Genomic DNA, 17,963 nt, shown 5'->3' with positions numbered 1-17,963 from the left:
GGCTCACTGCAACCTCCACCTCCCAGGTTCAAATGGTTTTCCTGCCTCAGCCTCCTGAGTAGCTAGGACTACGGGCACGTGCCACCATGCCTGGCTTTTTTTTTTTTTTTTTTTTTTTTAAATTTGAGACTGAGTCTCGCTCTGTCACCCAGGCTAGAGTATAATGGCATGATCTTGGCTTACTGCAACCTCTGCCTCCTGGGTTCAAGCGATTCTCCCGCCTCAGCCTCCCAAGTAGCTGGGATTACACGCATATGCCATCATGCCTGGCTAATTTTTGTATTTTTGTAGAGACGGGATTTCACCATATTGGCCAGGCTGGTCTTGAACTCCCGACCTCAGGTGATCCACTTGCCTCGGCTTCCCAAATTGTTGGGATTACAGGCATGAGCCACCATGCCCAGCCTTAATTTTTTGTGTTTTTGGTAGAGACTGGGTTTCACCATGTTGGCCAGGCTGGTCTTGAACTCCTGGCCTCAAGTGATCCACCTGTCTCAGCCTCCCAAAGTGTTGGGATTGCAGGTGTAAGCCACCACACCCAGCCAAACTCCTTATTGCAATGCCATGGTCTCAGTAAATTGATTTTGTCTGTGCAGTGGGCAGGAAGTGTTACCAGCAGCAAATCCAACAGATCTACAACAAACTCGATCCTTGCCCCCTTGGAGGAAAGAATTTGGCCAAGGGGCAGAAGGCAGAGTGAGAGACCAAGGTAAGTTTTAGAGCATGAGTGAGAGTTTATTAAAGAGTTTTAGAGCAGGAACTAAAGGAAGTAAAGTACACTTGGAAGAGGGTCAAGTGGGTAACTTGAGAGATCCAAGTGTACTGTTCAGCCCTTGACTTGGGGTTTTATATGCTGGCATGGTTCTGAAATTTCCATTTCTCCTCGATTTTTCCTTGGAGTGGGCTGTCTGCATGCGCCATGGCCTGCCAGCACTTGGATGAGGCTGCACTTGCAGTGTGTTTACTGAAGTTAGGCACATGCTCATTTGAGGTATTTTTCCCTTACCAGTCAAGCATTCCTAGAGGAATGTCATATACCAGTTAAACTCCGCCATTTTGTCTCTTAGTGTACATACTTGAGCCCGTTCGCCTAACTCCTGATATCTTATTTGGAAGTTGCTCATTACCAGCGTCAGGTGTTTCTATCCTTTGGGAGATTGCCCTTCTCTGGTGCCAGCTGTGACCAATTATTATTTTAGCGAGACAGTTTAACAACCACCTGACCATCACCTGATGGTTGCCTGGGAACTTGGGGGCCTTCTCCTGCCCTGTTCATGTCTGCTTGTCTACCTATTCTAACAGAAGGACCCACTGGATGATTACAATGTCTCTAAAAAAAAAAAAAAAATCCCCACAAACTGCTATTTGTAAAATATGTAAAAGTGTACATATGCAAAAGTGAACATATGAATAGAAAATGGAAAAGGAGTCTGGGCGAGGTGGCTCACGCCTGTAATCCCAGCACTTTGGGAGGCCAAGGCAGGAGGATCACTTGAGGTCAGGAGTTCAAGATCAGCCTGGCCAACATGGTGAAACCCCGTCTCTACAAAAATACAAAAATTAACCGGGCATGATGGTGTGTGCCTGTAATCCCAGCTACTCAGGAGGTTGAGGCAGAGGTTGCAGTGAGCCGAGATCTCACCATTGCACTCCAGCCTGGGTGACAGAGTGAGACTCTGTCTCAAAAAACCAACAACAACAAAAAAGAGCTACTGTTAAAACATTTTAAAGGATAATTGATCTTAATTGCACATTGGAGAAAAAATACCCTCAAACAAAGCACAGTGGTGAATAGTATTTGCCTATGTGTTCTGGTAATTTTTCACCAGCTGAGCTAGTGTAATCATCTTGCTCAGGAAAATTTCTATAGTTCTAAGTAATCATGTTGATTTGAAATACCACTTATGAAACAAAATTGAATTGTACATCTTTTCTTCCCCCAGCAGATGGTGACATTTTATAGAATATGGAAAAATTATCCAAATGGATGAGTGAGCTATATAACTGAAATATAATTATCTCTATTTCATTTCTCATTTATCTACATCTTGAATTCATTTACAAAAAGGCATTCATCAGGAAGTAACATTTAATGACTATGCTTTCGGGGGTCATTTCTTTTTCTTTTCTTTTTCTTTTTTTTTTGACAGGGGCTCACTCTGTCACCCAGGCTGGAGTGCAAGAGTGCCATCATGGCTCACTGCAGCCTTGACATCCCAGGTTCAAGCAATCTTCCCACCTCAGCCTCCTGAGTAGCTGGAACTACAGGCACGCAGCATCACACTGGGCTATTTTAAAATTTTTCTGTAGAGACAGAGTCTCACTGTCTTGCCCAGGCTGGTCTCAAACTCCTGGGCTCAAGCAATCCTCCTTCCTCAGCCTCCCAAAGTGCTGCGATTACAGGCATGGGCCGCCAATTTGCATAGTTCCTTCCTAGGGAAGTTTCTCTGAACATGTAGAGCATGTTTTCAAAAAAGTAACATTTATGAAAAGAAGACTAAGAACAATTTTAAAAATAACTAATACAGAAAGTAGAATGTTTCAGGCCGGGCATGTAATCCCAGCACTGTACGCCTGTAATCCCAGCACTTTGGAGGCTGAGGTGGGCAGATCACTTGAGGTCAGGAGTTTGAGGCCAGCCTGGCCAACATGGTGAAACCCTATCTCTACTAAAAAAAACACAAAAATTAGCCAGGCACGGTGCCAGGTGCCTGTAATCCCAGCTACTTGGGAGACTGAGGCAGGAGAATCACTTGACCCTGGGAGGCAGAGGTTGCAGTGAGCCAAGATTGTACCACTGCACTCCAGCCTGGGTGACAGAGCAAGACTATGTCTAAAAAATAAAAAATAAAAAAAAGTAGAATTTTTCAACGTCTTCAATTCTTAGTTTGCACAGTGTTTATACTAGATATTTCCTCATCAGGTCACTTCAGCCTACCTATTTACAAAAATAAAATAGTAAGGACAAAATGCTAAAGAGGGCAAATCTGACTTTAATGTCCATCTCAGGCCAGGCGTGGTGGCTTACACCTGTAATCCCAGCACTTTGGGAGGCTGAGGTGGGAGGGTAGCTTGAGCCCAGGAGTTCAAGACCAGCCTGGACAGCATAGTGAGACCCTGTCTCTAAGAAAATGTCCACCTTTGATTTCTTTTCACTCCTTTTTTCCATGCAGGGCCTTCACTCCTCTTTGTTTCTCAGATTCCTTCTTTAGTATTATTTATTCCTTCCTTTAAGCTTCACACAGTAATGTTTGCTTCCCTACTTTCTGAGAGTACAGCATATAATTAAAATTCATTCTTAGGTATATGTAATTAGTATTCCCAGCTTAATGTGCCAATTATACCAGGGATATTTCATTCACTAGTTCAAACGGAACATCAGTTGGATATCTCTCGTCTTTCAGGTAGTCTTGCTGAGCTCACAGTCCATCCAGAAAGAAAAACAAATTCATAACACTAATATAAGAGGTTTTCTTTCTTTTTGAGATGGAGTCTCACTCTGTCGCCCAGGCTGGAGTTCAGTGGTGTGATCTCAGCTCACCGCAACCTCCGCCTCCTGGGTTCAAGTGATTCTCCTGCCTCAGCCACCTGAGTAGCTGGGATTATAGGCACCCACTACCAAGCCTGGCTAATTTTTTTGTATTTCTAGTAGAGATGGGGTTTCACCATGTTGGCCAGGCTGGTCTTGAACTCCTTACCTCAAGTGATCCACCCACCTCAGCCTCCCAAAGTGCTGGGATTACAGGCATGAGCCACCATGCCTGGCCATAAGAGATGTTTTAATGCAGGTATGTACAAGATGGAAACCTAGAAAATGAATCATTAATTCTGTTGAATGAACTTTATATGTGAGCTTCAAATTTAAGTGAGATATGACAGACTGAAATGTGAACAAAAGGTATTTTAGGCAGAGGGAACAACTTGAGCTCAGATATAGAAGCATCAAACTGTTCAGCATTTTTGTGAAACCCAGAAAAGTCTGACTAGAACACACAGTATTAAACAGTCAGTGTGCCAACAGAATTGGGATACAGGATGGAGGAGGAAGAGAGAGGAAGCAGTGGAAAGAGACTGCAGAGGTAGATGAGAGCCAGACTGGGAAAATCCTTAGAAGGCAGGCCAAGGAATAAGAATAGCACTGTAAAAAACCCTTATGAGGTGTCCTAAGGAGTGTGGACTTGATTCTGCAGGCCCCAGATAGCCTTCTTAAGAAGGTGTGGAGATAGTACAGGATGGAAGCAGAAAGACTAATTAAGAGATGATGGATCACACAAAGCTAGAGAGGAAAAGCACAATGTGGATTGATGAATGGTGGCATCTTGTTTGGGGGAGAGTTAATGATGGAGGCATATTTAAGAGATATTTGCATGGTAGACTTACGGGGCTAGGATGACTGATTGGATGTGGTGCCTGAGAAAGGGAGAGGCATGCACAAAGATGACTGCGGGGTTTCTAATTCTGGCATCTTGCTGTGTAATAATAACATTCAAAACAGAAATTCATGAGGAATAGCAGATTTGTAGAGGGTTGTAGAGGATTTGCTTGGGGACAAGATGAATGTGAGGTACCTGGGTTGGGGGGACATCAGGTAGAGGTGCTGAGACAGAATTGGAAACATGAGACTAACTGGAGTTCAGGAGATAAATTCAGGAGATGATTTTTGTTTGGGTGGGGGAGGGACGGAGTTTTGCTCTTATCACCCAGGCTAGAGTACAATGGCGTGATCTTGGCTCACTGCAACCTCCGCCTCCCGGGTTCAAGCGATTCTCTTGCCTCAGCCTCCCAAGTAGCTGGGATTACAGGCGGGCACCACCGTGCCTGGCTAATTTTTGTATTTTTAGTAGAAACAGGGTTTCACCATGTTGGCCAGGCTGGTCTCGAACTCGTGACCTCAGGTGATCCATCTGCCTCGGCCTCCCAAAATGCTGAGATTACAGGCATAAGCCACCATGCCCAGCCTGGAGATGATATTTAAGAGTGAATAATGTAAACTTGTTGGGAGAAGCCATGGGAATTGAAAATCTCAGGTGGTTGAGTACAAGAAGAGGGCGCCCAGCATGGAACCTTGGATTCCCAATATTTTAGGTTAGGTGGAGGCTATGAAGAAGATTAAGGAGAAAGAAATGAAGCCATGTTTAAGTACGGAAGATGGTGAGAAACTCCTCTCACAGCACAACTTGTATACTCACAGGAGATGGAGTGGTATACAGTGATATCCTAACAATCTCTCTAGAGTAATCCTTGCCCCACTTTGACCAGAGCTTGGAAGCTGGTCCAGTCTTCACATTAGAAAGTCAACATTTTAAGAATATGAAGAAGTAAGAGTGTTATAAAAGATGCCTGACCTACACTATGTAATTAATTTTCCTTTTTGTTAAGAAAATGTTGAAATTAACAAACGTGGCTGGGGGCAGTGGCACACGCCTGTAATCCCAGCACTTTGGGAAGCTAAGGCAGGAGGATCGCTTGAGCCCAGGAGTTCAAGACCAGCCTGGGCAACATAGTGAGACCCCCATCTCTACAAAAATAAACAAAATTAGCTGGGTGTGGTGGTACATGCCTGTGGTCCCAGCTACTTGGGAGGCTGAGGTGGGAGGATTGCTTGAGCCCCCGAGATTGGGGCTGCAGTGAGCTATGATTGCCGCAACTGCACTCCAGTCTGGGAGTCAGAATGAGTACCCATCTCTAATATATATATCTATATACCCTAAAACTAAGTTCTATTACAATTTGTGTTTTCCTTCTCATAAAATAAATTATACATATTATCACAAGGAAGAAAAATGTGTAAAATTAGAAAAAATTCCAATGAGAAGCCACTCTTTGCCCAGAAAATATGTTTATTTATTGATTTATGTTTTTATTAGAAAACTCAAAAGGACCTGGTAAGTGTCCAGCCACTGGATTTCAACAGGAAATCACCATTTCTGCCCTCTGGGAGATAGTAAAAAAGATGGGAATACCTCCTCGTTTGAAGAGGTCAGGAAGTGTGGTAGATGCTGTCCAGATTCCCTTCTGGAATGAAGGAAGTATTCTCCAGCTGCTGGGAGCGGTGCCCACAGAAAGCCCTCAGCTGTCAGCAACTTCAGTGATTGCCTTGGCTAAAAAGAGCGGCCTCACCCAAAGTTGCATCCTTCTAGGGGTCAGCCTGCATCTAATAGCTGAAAAACAGGGGGCCCAGCCCTCTCCCCTCAACAAGAGACAACTCCGAATAACAACCTCAACTTCAAAGATCACCATGTGGTAGACCAAGAGAGACAATGTTGGGCTTGTGCTGCCCCCTGACTTCCCCCTCTGCCCAATCCTATATCCTTCCCTTCCCTTCAATAGATGTTGATCCCAAGGGCCCTCTCTAATAAATCTCCTGGGTACAGAGTTTGAAAGCAGCCTGGCCAACATGGTGAAACCCCATCTCTACTGAAAATACAAAAATTAGCCAGGTGTGGTGGTGGGTACCTGTTATCCCAGCTACTTGGGAGGCTGAGGCAGGAGAATCGCTTGAGCCTGGGAGGCAGAGGTTGCAGTGAGTAGGGATCGTGCCACTACACTCCAGCCCGGGTGACAGAGCGAGACTCCATTTCAAAAAAACAAAACAAAAAAATCTCCTGGGTGCTAATCTTCATCTCAGAGTCTGCCTCCCAGAGAACTCAACCTATAGTGTGGGTGAAATCACAGAGCTTGGACAAGGCTTGCAGGCAAACCCTATATCCACCTTTTCATCCATTAGAGCTCAGAAGCTCAAGGCAGCTTGGGCATTGGAAGTAGAGCCATGATTACCTGGGGTTTATTTTATTTTATTTTAAAATTTATCTTCAGTAAATTTCATTCTTTTTGGTGTATAGTTCTATGAATTTTGACAAACTCACCAAGCCATGTAACTACTACCACAGTCAAGATGCAGAAGAATTCTAATTCCCCCCAAAGAACTACCTAATGCTGTCCCATTATGGTTGATTCCTCTACTCTGTGCTTAATCCCTGGAAAGAACTAATCTGTTCTCTGTCAATATACTTATGCATATTCCAGAATGTCGTATAAATGGGATAATACAGAATATAGACTTTTGAGCCAGCTTCTTTCTCAGAGAATAAAGTATTTGAGATTCAGCCACGTCATTGTCTGTATCAATAGTCTGTTCCTTTTTATTGCTGAGTAGCATTCCATTGTATGGTTGATCACAATTTGTTTCTCCATTCACCAGTTGCTTCCAATTTTTAGCAATTATGACTAAAGCTGCTATCAACATTTGCATATAGGATTTTGTGTGAACATAAGTTTTCATTTCTTTTAAGGAAATATGTAGGCATGGAATTCGTGGAACATGTGGTAAGTATATTTTTAACTTTATTTTAAAAACCTGCCAAACTGTGTTTCCAAGGTGGCTGAACCATTTTTGCATTCCCACTAGCAATGTATGAATGTTCCAGTTGTTCTACAGCCTGGCCAGCATTGGTATTATCAGGTTTTTTAAGCCATTGCAATAGGTGCATCAGTAGTATTTCATTGTGGCTTTAATTTGCATTTTACTGTTGATGTTGAGCAGCTTGTTCATTTCCTTATAGACATCTGCATATCTTCTTTGGTGAAAAGGCTGTTCAAATATTTTGCCCATTTTTTGTGTGTGTTTATCACAAAACTAACTTTATTATATTTTTCCCAGTTAGATTTATTTGCTAAATGTCTTCACTGCCCTGGTGACTTCTGGTTCTTATTTTCTTGACACACACAATGTCCTCAGCCTTTTTTTTTTTTTTGAGACGGAGTCTTGCTCTGTTGCCCAGGCTGGAGTGCGGTGGCGTGATCTTGGCTCACTGCAAGCTCCGCCTCCCGGGTTCACGCCATTCTCCTGCCTCAGCCTCCCAAGTAACTGGGACTACAGGTGCCCGCCACCACGCCCAGCTAATTTTTTGTATTTTTAGTAGAGACGCGGTTTCACCATGTTAGCCAGGATGGTCTCGATCTCCTGACCTCGTGATCCGCCCGCCTCAGCCTCCCAAAGTGCTGGGATTACAGGCATGAGCCACTGCGCCCAGCCCTCAGTCTTCTTTGGATTTTCTGCACGCCTCTTGACATTCCACGTTACTCTGTGCAGATTCACTCTCCAAAGTGCTCGCTGCAGACTGGCTTTTCATCTTTCTTGATCTCAAACACATGGAGTCTGAATTTCCTGCTTCTCTTTTCCCTTCCTGATTCTACATGAGAACCCCCCGCTACTCTTCTGCCCTCTGCTCTCCTCTGCCACTTTAGGCTGGGAGCTCTTATTCTTTCTAACAGACCTCAAGCACCTTTTGTTTTCACTGACGTTGCCCCTAGGTATAGGTTTCTGGGCTCCATCATCTGGATTTTGAATGTCCATGTCTTGAGAGGTCTTCATGGGCTTCTTTTCATTTCAGTTTATTGGAATTCTTTCTGCTAATACAATTACCTCAGTTATTTTCTGTTCTACATCAGTCTTATTTTGGCATCTGGAGGGCAGGGACATTCCCTTATTTTCAGGGACTGAGTTTTGTAATTCGTATTACTCTTTGTTGGTTTTCATGTTATTGCTGTTCAGATCTTCTGCAGGTTCAATTCTTTTTGCAGAAGTCCTCAGACTTCTCTTCATGATGAGCAAGGGTGATTTGCCTCTCACCCTGGGAGCAACCCTCTGCTTCTTGCTGCCTGGCAGCTCCTCTATGATTTCCTCTGGTGCAGGCATGCAGTGCGGCCTCTTGGTTCCTATGACACTTCCATCTTTTCCATATCCCCTCTTGAAGGGCAGTGGGGACAGGGAGGTGTTGCTTTTGCTTTGTGATTTTACAGGGTCTCTGGTGCCTACCAGGTCTCCCACGGGTTCTACTTTAGGGGCCTGAAGAACTCTTCTGGATATTTTTAGAGGTTTTCCACTGTCAGGTGCTGGCTTTGGAGTGCTTGTAAAGCTATCAGCACCATTTGCCAGTTCCTCAGTGTGGCCTGGTGTTTGCGAGAGCTCTTGGAAGCTGGTCAGATCTTCCAGGGGTTGGGCCTTTTCCTTAGGCACTCTTGGCCATCTCCTGGTGCCAGTTACATTTTCTGGGTTCAGCTTCTGCTTTGCAGGTTGCTTAAATGCTTTCATGCCTTTGCCCTCACCTGCTGGTTCTTTGTTGGTGTGCGTGGTCTCCCCTGATGTTTGTGTGAGCATGCCAACTGCTAACAGCTCTTCTTTCACTTCTACTTTCTGGCCACAAGCCCTGGGCCATCTCTTTGAGCTTGTTGCAGTGTCTACTAGTTCTGGTGGTGATTTGTAGGGTATTTTGGTGGTTTTGTCATGAGTCATTGATTCTTCAGTATAACCTGGTACTGGGTCTTTGAAGCCAGCCAGGTCTTCTAGGGCTTGGGCCTTTTCCCTGGGTGCTCTTGGCCATCTCCTGCTGCCAGTTACACTTGCTGCTGGAGCCAGTGTCTGCTTTGCAGATTCCTTATATGCTTTGATGCCTTTATCTTCACCTACTGGTTCTTTGTCTGCTTCCACAGTTTCTTGCCCATTTTTATATTGGATTGTTTGTTTCCTTATTGTTTCAAGAGCTCGTTGTATATTCTGGATACAAGTCCTTTGTTAGATATGTTATTTATAAATATTTTCTCCCAGTATATTGTATTTTCATCCTCTTAACATCTTTTGTTGAGCAACGGCTCATAATTTTCATGAAGTCCAACTTATCAAATTTTTCTGTTACGGATAGTGCTTTTGGTGTCATATCTAAGAATTATTGGCCTAACTCCAGAAAACAAAGACTTTCTTCTGTGTTTTCTTCTAAAAGTTATACATCTTACATTTAGGTCTATGATTTATTTATTTATTTATTTATTTTATTTATTTATTTTTTTTTTAGACAGAGTGTCGCTCTGTCAACCAGGCTGGAGTGCAGTGGTGCGATCACTGCTGACTGCAACCTCCCCCTCCCGGGCTCAAGCCATCCTCCCACCTCAACCTCCCAAGTAGGTCCCAGGCATGTGCCACCATGCCCAGCTAATTTTTTTTTTAATTTTATTTTTTGTAGAGATAGAGTTTCACCATGTTGCCCAGACTGGTCTCAAACTCCTGGATTCAAGCAATCCACCTGCCTTGGCCTCCCAAAGTGCTGGGATTACAGGTATGAGCCACCAGGCCCAGCCAGGTCTATGATTGATTTTAAGTGAATTTTTGTAAAAACTATGGGCAAATTTCTGCACTCTCTATTCTATTACATTGACCTATGTATCCATCCTTGCACCAATACCACACTGTCTTGATTACTGTGGCTTTATAGTAAGTCTCAAATTTAAGTAGCATGAATCTTCCAATTTTGTTCTTATTTTTAAAAACTGTTTTGAATATTCTAATTTCTTTGCCTCTCCATGTAAATTTTAGAGTCACCATGCTGATATCTACAAAGAATCCTGCTGGGATTTGGACTGGAATTGTGTTGAATCTATAGATAAATTTTTAGAGTATTGACATCTTAACAATATTGAGTCTTCCAATCCATGAACACAGTGGTCCAGACATTTCTAAATCTCCATATATTTAGCTCTCTTTTATTTCCTTCATCATTGTTTTGTAGTTTTCAGCACATAGATCTAGGACATATTTGTTAAATTTACACCTAAGTATTTCATTTCTCTGGTATTATTTCTATTTTCTTTTCTTTTTAGATTGAGTCTCGCTCTCTTCCCCAGGCTGGAGTGCGGTGGCACGACCTCAGCTCACTGCAACCTCTGCTTCCTGGATTTAAGCGTTCTTGTGCCTCGGCCTCCAGAGTAGCTGGGATTACAGGCGCCTGCCACCACGCCCGGTTAATTTTTGTATTTTTAGTAGAGACAGGGTTTCACCACGTTGCCCAGGTCTCAAATTCCTGACCACAAGTAATCGGCTGCCTTGCCTCCCAAAGCGCTGGGATTACAGGCGTGAGCCACTGCACCTGGCCTTCTTTGGTATTATTGTAAATAGTGCTTGTGGTGAGAAGGATAATGGCCCCTAAAGATATCCATGTCCTGATTCTTGGAACCTCTGTTTGTGTTATCTTACATGATGTACTGGGCTGAATGGTGGCTCTCACAGATAGGTCAAGTCAATATCATGGAGATGTCAATTCTCCTTCCTATGTTATGTTATAAACTTACCAACTCTCAGTAAGAATACCAATAAACTTTTATTCTGGACCTAAACAAGTTGATACTAAAGTTCATATGAAAAAATAAATATGCAAGAATAGCTACATGGTCTAAGTTTCTTGAACCCATCATGTTCCATTTCCACTTCATTCAATCAGGTCCTTCTCCACCTTCAGCTCTCTGCTCAAGCATCCCTTGTGGGAAGTCTTTACCACTACTACTACTGCTACTACTACTACTACTACTCACATACACACACACACACACACACACACACACACAGAGACAGAGAGAAGACAGAGAGAGAGAGATGGAGTGAGAGAGAGAGAGAGAGACAGAGACAGAGAGAAAGAGAGAGTTTGTGTGTCTGGGCAGATTTTTTTTTGAGTCTCGCTCTGTTGCCCAGCCTGGAGTGCGGTGGTACAATCTCGGCTCACTGCAACCTCCACCTCCCAGGTTGAAGCAGTTCTCCTGCCTCAGCCTCCCGAGTAGCTGGGACTACAGGCGCTTGCCACCACACCTGGCTAATTTGCATTTTTTAGTAGAGACAGGGTTTCACCATCTTGGCCAGCCTGGTCTCGAACTCCTGACCTCAAGTGATCCACCCGCCTCGGCCTCCCAAAGTGCTGGGATTACAGGTGTGAGCCACTGTGCCCAGCCCTGGGGCAGACCTTTATGTTATACATTCTCACAGAACTGTGCTCCTCTCCTTCAAGCACTTGGTTCAGTTTGGGGTTATTCACACATTAGGAGATTGATTTGGTTAAAGTTGGTCTCCTCTCTCAGGCTGGAAGGGACAACAGGGTCAGGGACTGTTTTGCTCATTGTGTACCTCCTCTGCCCAGCACAACCCCAGATACATGATTGCACTTGATACATATTTTTGAATAAATATTTGAATATTTATTCAAGACCAAAGAATATTTATTCAGACCAAAGAAAAAGTCTGGTCTCTAGGTCCATTGTTTCGAAAGTAGTAAAGATGTGATTTTAGCACCTCTGTTTATAATGTTGGAAACCTGATGAAAAACAGAAAAGGAGATTGTAGAGGTAGATTAGAGCCAGACTGTGAAAATCCTCAGAAGGCATGCTGGCCAGGAGCAGTGGCTCACACCTGTAATCCCCGCGCTTTGAGAGGCCAAGGCAGGAGAAGCGCTTGAGCTTAGGAGTTTGAGACCAGCCTGGGCAACAGAGTGAGACCTCATCTCCATAAAATATTTAAAAATTAGCCAGGCTTGGTGACACACACCTGTGGTCTCAGCTACTCAGGAGGCTGAGGTGAGAAGATCCTTTGAGCCTGGGAGGTCGAGGCTTTAGTGAGCCATGATCACACCCGTGCACTCCAGCCTGGGTGACAGCAAGATCCTATCAGAGAGAGAGAGAGAAGGAGAAAGAGAGAGAGCGAGAGTGGGCGAGAGACAGAGAGAGAGAGAGAGAGAGAGAGAGAGAATAGCAGAATAAACGAATCAAAAGAAATCCGTTTTTTCTTTTTCTCAGTCTAAAATCCGAGTCTTATTTTTTTCTCAGCCAAGCAGACAGATTCTGCCTTCCCAATCTCTATCCATCTTTTTCTTTCCAACTGCCATCTATTTCAAATTCTCTGCTCTTTCTTTCTGTCCCAATAGGTCTTCCTCTCTCAATCCCAATCCATGGGATCCCAGCAAGACTATTTTTGGAAAGTCATATCTGCTAACGTTACTTACTCCCTCAACACAAATCATCAGTAGTTTGCTATCAAAGCTCAAATGTAAAAGTGCTTCTTCCCAGCAGTCAATCAGACAACAAATGCTTATTGAGCACCTACTGTGTGCTTGACACCATGATAAGGTCTGGCATTCAAGACCTCTAACAACATAATTTTCAAACCTTAATGATTAGCATCATTATCCAAAGACCAATTGGAAGCCAAGACAGATTCTGAGCAGAGAAATGGCATGACCAAAATATATCACTGATTAAAAATTAGGCCAGGTGCAGTGGCTCACGCCTCTAATCTCAACACTTTGGGAGGTTGAAGCAGGCAGGAGTTCAAGACCAGCCTGGGCAACATGGCGAAATCCCATCTCTACAAAAAAAAGTAGCCAGGCGTGGTGGTGCGCGCCTGTAATCCCAGCTACTCGGGAGGCTGAGGAGAGAGGATCACTTGAGCCCAAGAGGCAGAGGTTTCAGTGAGCTAAGATCACACCACTGCACTCTATGCTCGGCGACAGAGTAAGTCCCAGTCTCAAAAAAAAAAAAAAAAAAAAAAATTAAAAGAGGGCAAAATAGAAACAGAGACTGGCTAGGCAGTTTTTACAGTGTTCTAGGGGACAGTTGGTCCTCTGAGCTAAGGTAGTAGCAATGGCAATGAAGATAAGTGAACGATTTGAAAGGACATTCAGGAGGTAAAACCAACCTGACTTGGTGATAGATTGGATTGAAAAAGAAGGACTGAGGAAGAGGGAGATACCCAGAACGGCTCCTAAGTTTCTGACTGCATAATAGAATAGATGGTTTTGTCATTCACATATTAAAATTGATATGACATTGAGGCAACCAAGAGGGAATGTCAAGTGGGCAACTGGACTTTTAGGTGTGGAGCCCCAAGGAGAGGCCTGGGCTGGAAATGTCAATTTGGAGTCACTGAAGAGATCATAGAGTGAAAAGGAAGAGGGCCTGGGGAATCAGCTTCCCACAACAGCAACAATGGTACCGACTCATAAGACTTAAAGCTTACTCTATGGGATGCACTGCTCTGGATACACACACACACACCCCACACCCAGTCATGCACTGCTTAATGATGGGGATGCATTTTAAGGAATGTGCTGTTAGGCAATTTCATCATTGTGCAAACATCATAAAGTGTACTTACACAAACCTAAATGGGATAGCCTATTACACACCTAGGCTATATGTACAGCATGCTACTGTACTGAATACTGTAGACAGTTGTAACACGAGATGGTATTTGTGCATCTAAACATATCATCTAAACATAGAAAAGGTACAATAAAAATAAGGTATTAGAATCTTATGGGACCTCCTTTGTATATGCAGCTCATCATTGACAAAACATCAGGTGGCACATGACTGCATATATATATATATATATATATATATACACATATATATATATACACACACACACACATATATACATATATATAACTGAATTCTTACAACAACCCTGAAGGATAGGGCAGGATAGGTACTACTAGAACTAATGTCTGATAAATGAGGCACAGAGAGGTTAACTTACTTGCCCAAGACCATAGAGCTGGAAGTGGTGGAGCTGGCCTATGAACTTGGGTGGCCTCACTCCAAAGGTCAGTCTCCCAAATGCTATGCTCCAAAGGTGCAGCTATGAACTAGGAGGAGAACGGTTCACATGTGATGTCACAGAAGTTAGCAGAAGAGATGGTTTGAAGGTGGGAGCTGTCAACAGTGTTAAATGTTATTGATACATATGTACACTTAACAATGTGTCAGTTAAAAATGTTATTGAAAGGTCAAGTAAGGTGAGCCATGAAAGTGTCCTGGATTCAGTAACATGGCACCAGGCATGGTGGCTCACATTTGTTATCCCAGCACTTTGAGAGGCCAACATAGGAGGATTACTTGAGCCCCGGAGTTGGAGACCAGCCTGGAATACATAGGAAGACCCCGTATCTACACAAATTAAACATAAAAAAGTTAGCTGGGAGTGGTGGTGTGAGTCTGTGATCCTAGCTAAACTCAATTTAAAAAAAAAAAAAAACACCCCACGGAAGCCATTGATAAGCTTCGAAAGAGCTGATGATGTGGCAGTATGGGGGCAGAACTCAGATTGGAGTGTGCTGAGGAATTGTTCCTAGACCAAACCGAGGGTCTCAGCCCGATTACAAGATGCAAGTGAACTGGGAAAGAAGAGAGTTTTTATTTCTGTAACTGGGTATAGGGAGAAAGCCTGGAAATTATCATCAGACCAACTCAAAATTACAAAGTTTTCCAGAGCTTACGTACCTCCTAAGCTATATGTCTATGTGTAAGTGTGCATTCATCTAAAGACATAGGTGATTAACTTCTAATCTATAATTAAGATCTGAGTCCTGAAGACCTTCCTCTGGAGCCTCAGTAAATTTACTTAATCCAAATGGATCCAGGTGCTAGGGTGATTACCCTTATCTTATCTCCTGCTAAATCATGGAGGTTTGGGGAGTTCCTTCAGACCCCTAATAAAACGTGTTTAATCTTTTAAAATTTAATTTTATTTTTTTGAGACAGAGTCTCACTCTGTTGCCCAGGCTGGAGTGCAGTGGCTCAATCTCGGCTCACTGCAACCTCCGCCTTCTGGGTTCAAGCGATTCTCCTGCCTCAGCCTCCCAAGTAGCTGGGATTACAGGTGCATGCCACGCCCAGCTAATTTTTGTATTTTTAGTAGAGACGGGTTTTCACCATGTTGGCCAAGCTGGTCTCAAACTCCTGACCTCAAGTGATCTGCCTGCCTCGGCCTCCCAAAGTGCTGGGATTACAGGCATGAACCACTGTGCCCAGAGAAACTTGTTTAATCTTAAATGGGTCCTGTTAAAAACTCCTTCCTTCTCTCGTCACGCTTCAAGGCCCAGGAAAGACCTAGGCAAAATTCTTGGTGTGTTTTGTTACCTTCCAGCCTTTGTATCAGGGCACTGGCTCTCTCAGCTTTTAATAGTTAACCACTCAGTCAGTGCTGAAACAGTTGTTAGGGAGACCTGGCCTACCACAGAATGAGTAGGAGATGAGAGCACAGAAAGAACTAGTATAAACAGCTCTACTAAGAAGTTGGGCTGTGAGGAGTGGGCAGAGAAACTAGTGGCAACAGGACAAGGGTAGGAGAAGGGCAGGGTGAGGGTGCCTGGCAGAAAGATGCAAGAGCAGGCTGGAATCTGACCAGGTTCTGCCTTCAAGCTGTGAACCTTGGACTGGGGCTGTGGCCTGAAGGAAGGGGTACTTATTTAAATGGGGTCAGCCCCCTTGCAATTCATCTGTCCGGAGGGGGCACCTTCTGATTCCCACAACGGTACTGTATGTGTTAGCAGCAGCTATGCTAAAGGAGGATGCAAATCAATGGGACTTTAAAGACAGAGGAAGAAACAGAGAAAGAGACCAAACTGTTTAATTTTCACATCAGTGGAAATAATCTGGTTGAAAGGGTATAGTTGAATAGGGAGGAGAAATGGTGATTGATAGGAGGGACCAGGGCCTACTCTATTGTGAAAAACGGATAGCAGATCTAGTAACTTAGGTGTGATAGAAATCACTTAATAGAAAACAACTTTAATTCAGATTGAGTTTTCCTTCTGCTAGGATGACAGACCACTGATTGACCTTATTAATTCCTAGGGTTCCTCTACTCCCAAGGTTGTACTCTTGATCTGGGGTCTTAGAATCATTGGGTTTTGGCTCACCTAGTTGCCCTGAAATGTCTCCGTCACTGTCACTTGACCCTTCTGCTGCTTCCAAGCTGTGCCTAGGGCCCAGAAAGGTTTAGCACAGTGCCCCTGATCATCTTTGTCAAGCTGAACTATGTGGCCACTTCTCTTTGACTCTTGCTCTGCCCTGACACATCGCCAGGAAGGAGTTCAGGTGCTCTGGGCTGCAGGATCCATAGACTTCTCTCTCCCTTTGCCCACCCCTCCTAGCCTAGGGAAAATGTCTCAGTGGGGTTGGGGGCACTAGAGTGCTGCTGCTCTTTCCTTTGCTTCTCCAAAACATTTCATCTCAGCCCTCACACGTTCTTTGTATCAGCTAGCTTTTGCTACATAACAAACCCCTAAAACTTACATCTATTATTTCTCACAATTTGGTGGGTCAGCTCAGTTAAAGCAGGAAGGTGTAGCATCTTTCTATGCTAAGTGTGGTCCTCAGACCAGGAGCATCAGAAGCACCCCGGAGCTTATGAGAAATGTGGTCTCAGGACCCAGTGCAGTGGCTCAAGCCTGTAATCCCAGCAATTTGGGAGGATGAGGCAAGAGGATTGCTTGAGGCCAGGCGTCCAAGACCAGCCTGGGCAATATAGCAAGACCCTACAATTTTTTTTTTTTTTTTTTTTTTTTTTTTGAGACGGAGTCTCGCTGTGTCACCCAGGCTGGAGTGCAGTGGCCCGATCTCGACTCACTGCAAGCTCTACCGCCCGGGTTCATGCCATTCTCCTGCCTCAGCCTCCCGAGTAGCTGGGACTACAGGTGCCTGCCACCAGGCCCGGCTAATTTTTTTTGTATTTTTAGTAGAGACGGGGTTTCACTGTGTTAGCCAGGATGGCCTCGATCTCCTGACCTCGTGATCTGCCTGCCTCGGCCTCCCAAAGTGCTGGGATTACAGGCATGAGGCACCATGCCTGGCCTACAATTTTTTTTTTTTTTTTGAGATGGAGTCTCACTCTGTCACCCAGGCTGGAGTGCAGTGGTGTGATCTCGCCTGATTGCAACCTCCGCCTCCTGGGTTCAAGCAATTCTCCTGCCTCAGCCTCCCAAGTAGCTGGGACCACAGGTGTGTGCCACCATGCCTGGCTAATTTTTGTATTTTTAGTAGAGACGGGGTTTCACCATATTGGCCAGGCTAGTCTCCAACTCCTGACCTCGTGATCCGCCTGCCTCAGCCTCCCAAAGTGTTGGGATTACAGGCATGAGCCACTGCGCCCGGCCTAAAAAAAAATTTTTTTTTTAAATTAGCCAGGCATGAGAAGGATTGCTTGAACCCAGGAAGTTGAAGCTGCAATGAGCTATGATCACGCCACTGCACTCTAGCCTGGGTGACAGAGAGAGAGGAGGAGGAGGAGGAAGAGGGGGAGGAGGAGGGGAGGGGGAGGAGGAGGGGGAGGAGAAGCGGGAGGGGGAGGAGGGGGAGGGGGAGGA

The 17,963-nt window shown here is 44.4% G+C and overlaps 1 pseudogene; it reads right to left on the bottom strand.

Annotated features, from left to right (window-relative positions):
• Window positions 1-8,389: 8,389 nt before the first annotated feature.
• LOC112615812 lies at window positions 8,390-9,295 on the bottom strand (annotated as a pseudogene).
• Window positions 9,296-17,963: the final 8,668 nt, after the last annotated feature.

The sequence above is a fragment of the Theropithecus gelada genome, chromosome X (assembly GCF_003255815.1).
Source record: "Theropithecus gelada isolate Dixy chromosome X, Tgel_1.0, whole genome shotgun sequence".
In the NCBI taxonomy this organism is placed as follows: Eukaryota; Metazoa; Chordata; class Mammalia; order Primates; family Cercopithecidae; genus Theropithecus; species Theropithecus gelada.
This window is presented reverse-complemented; position numbering and strand designations above follow the sequence as displayed.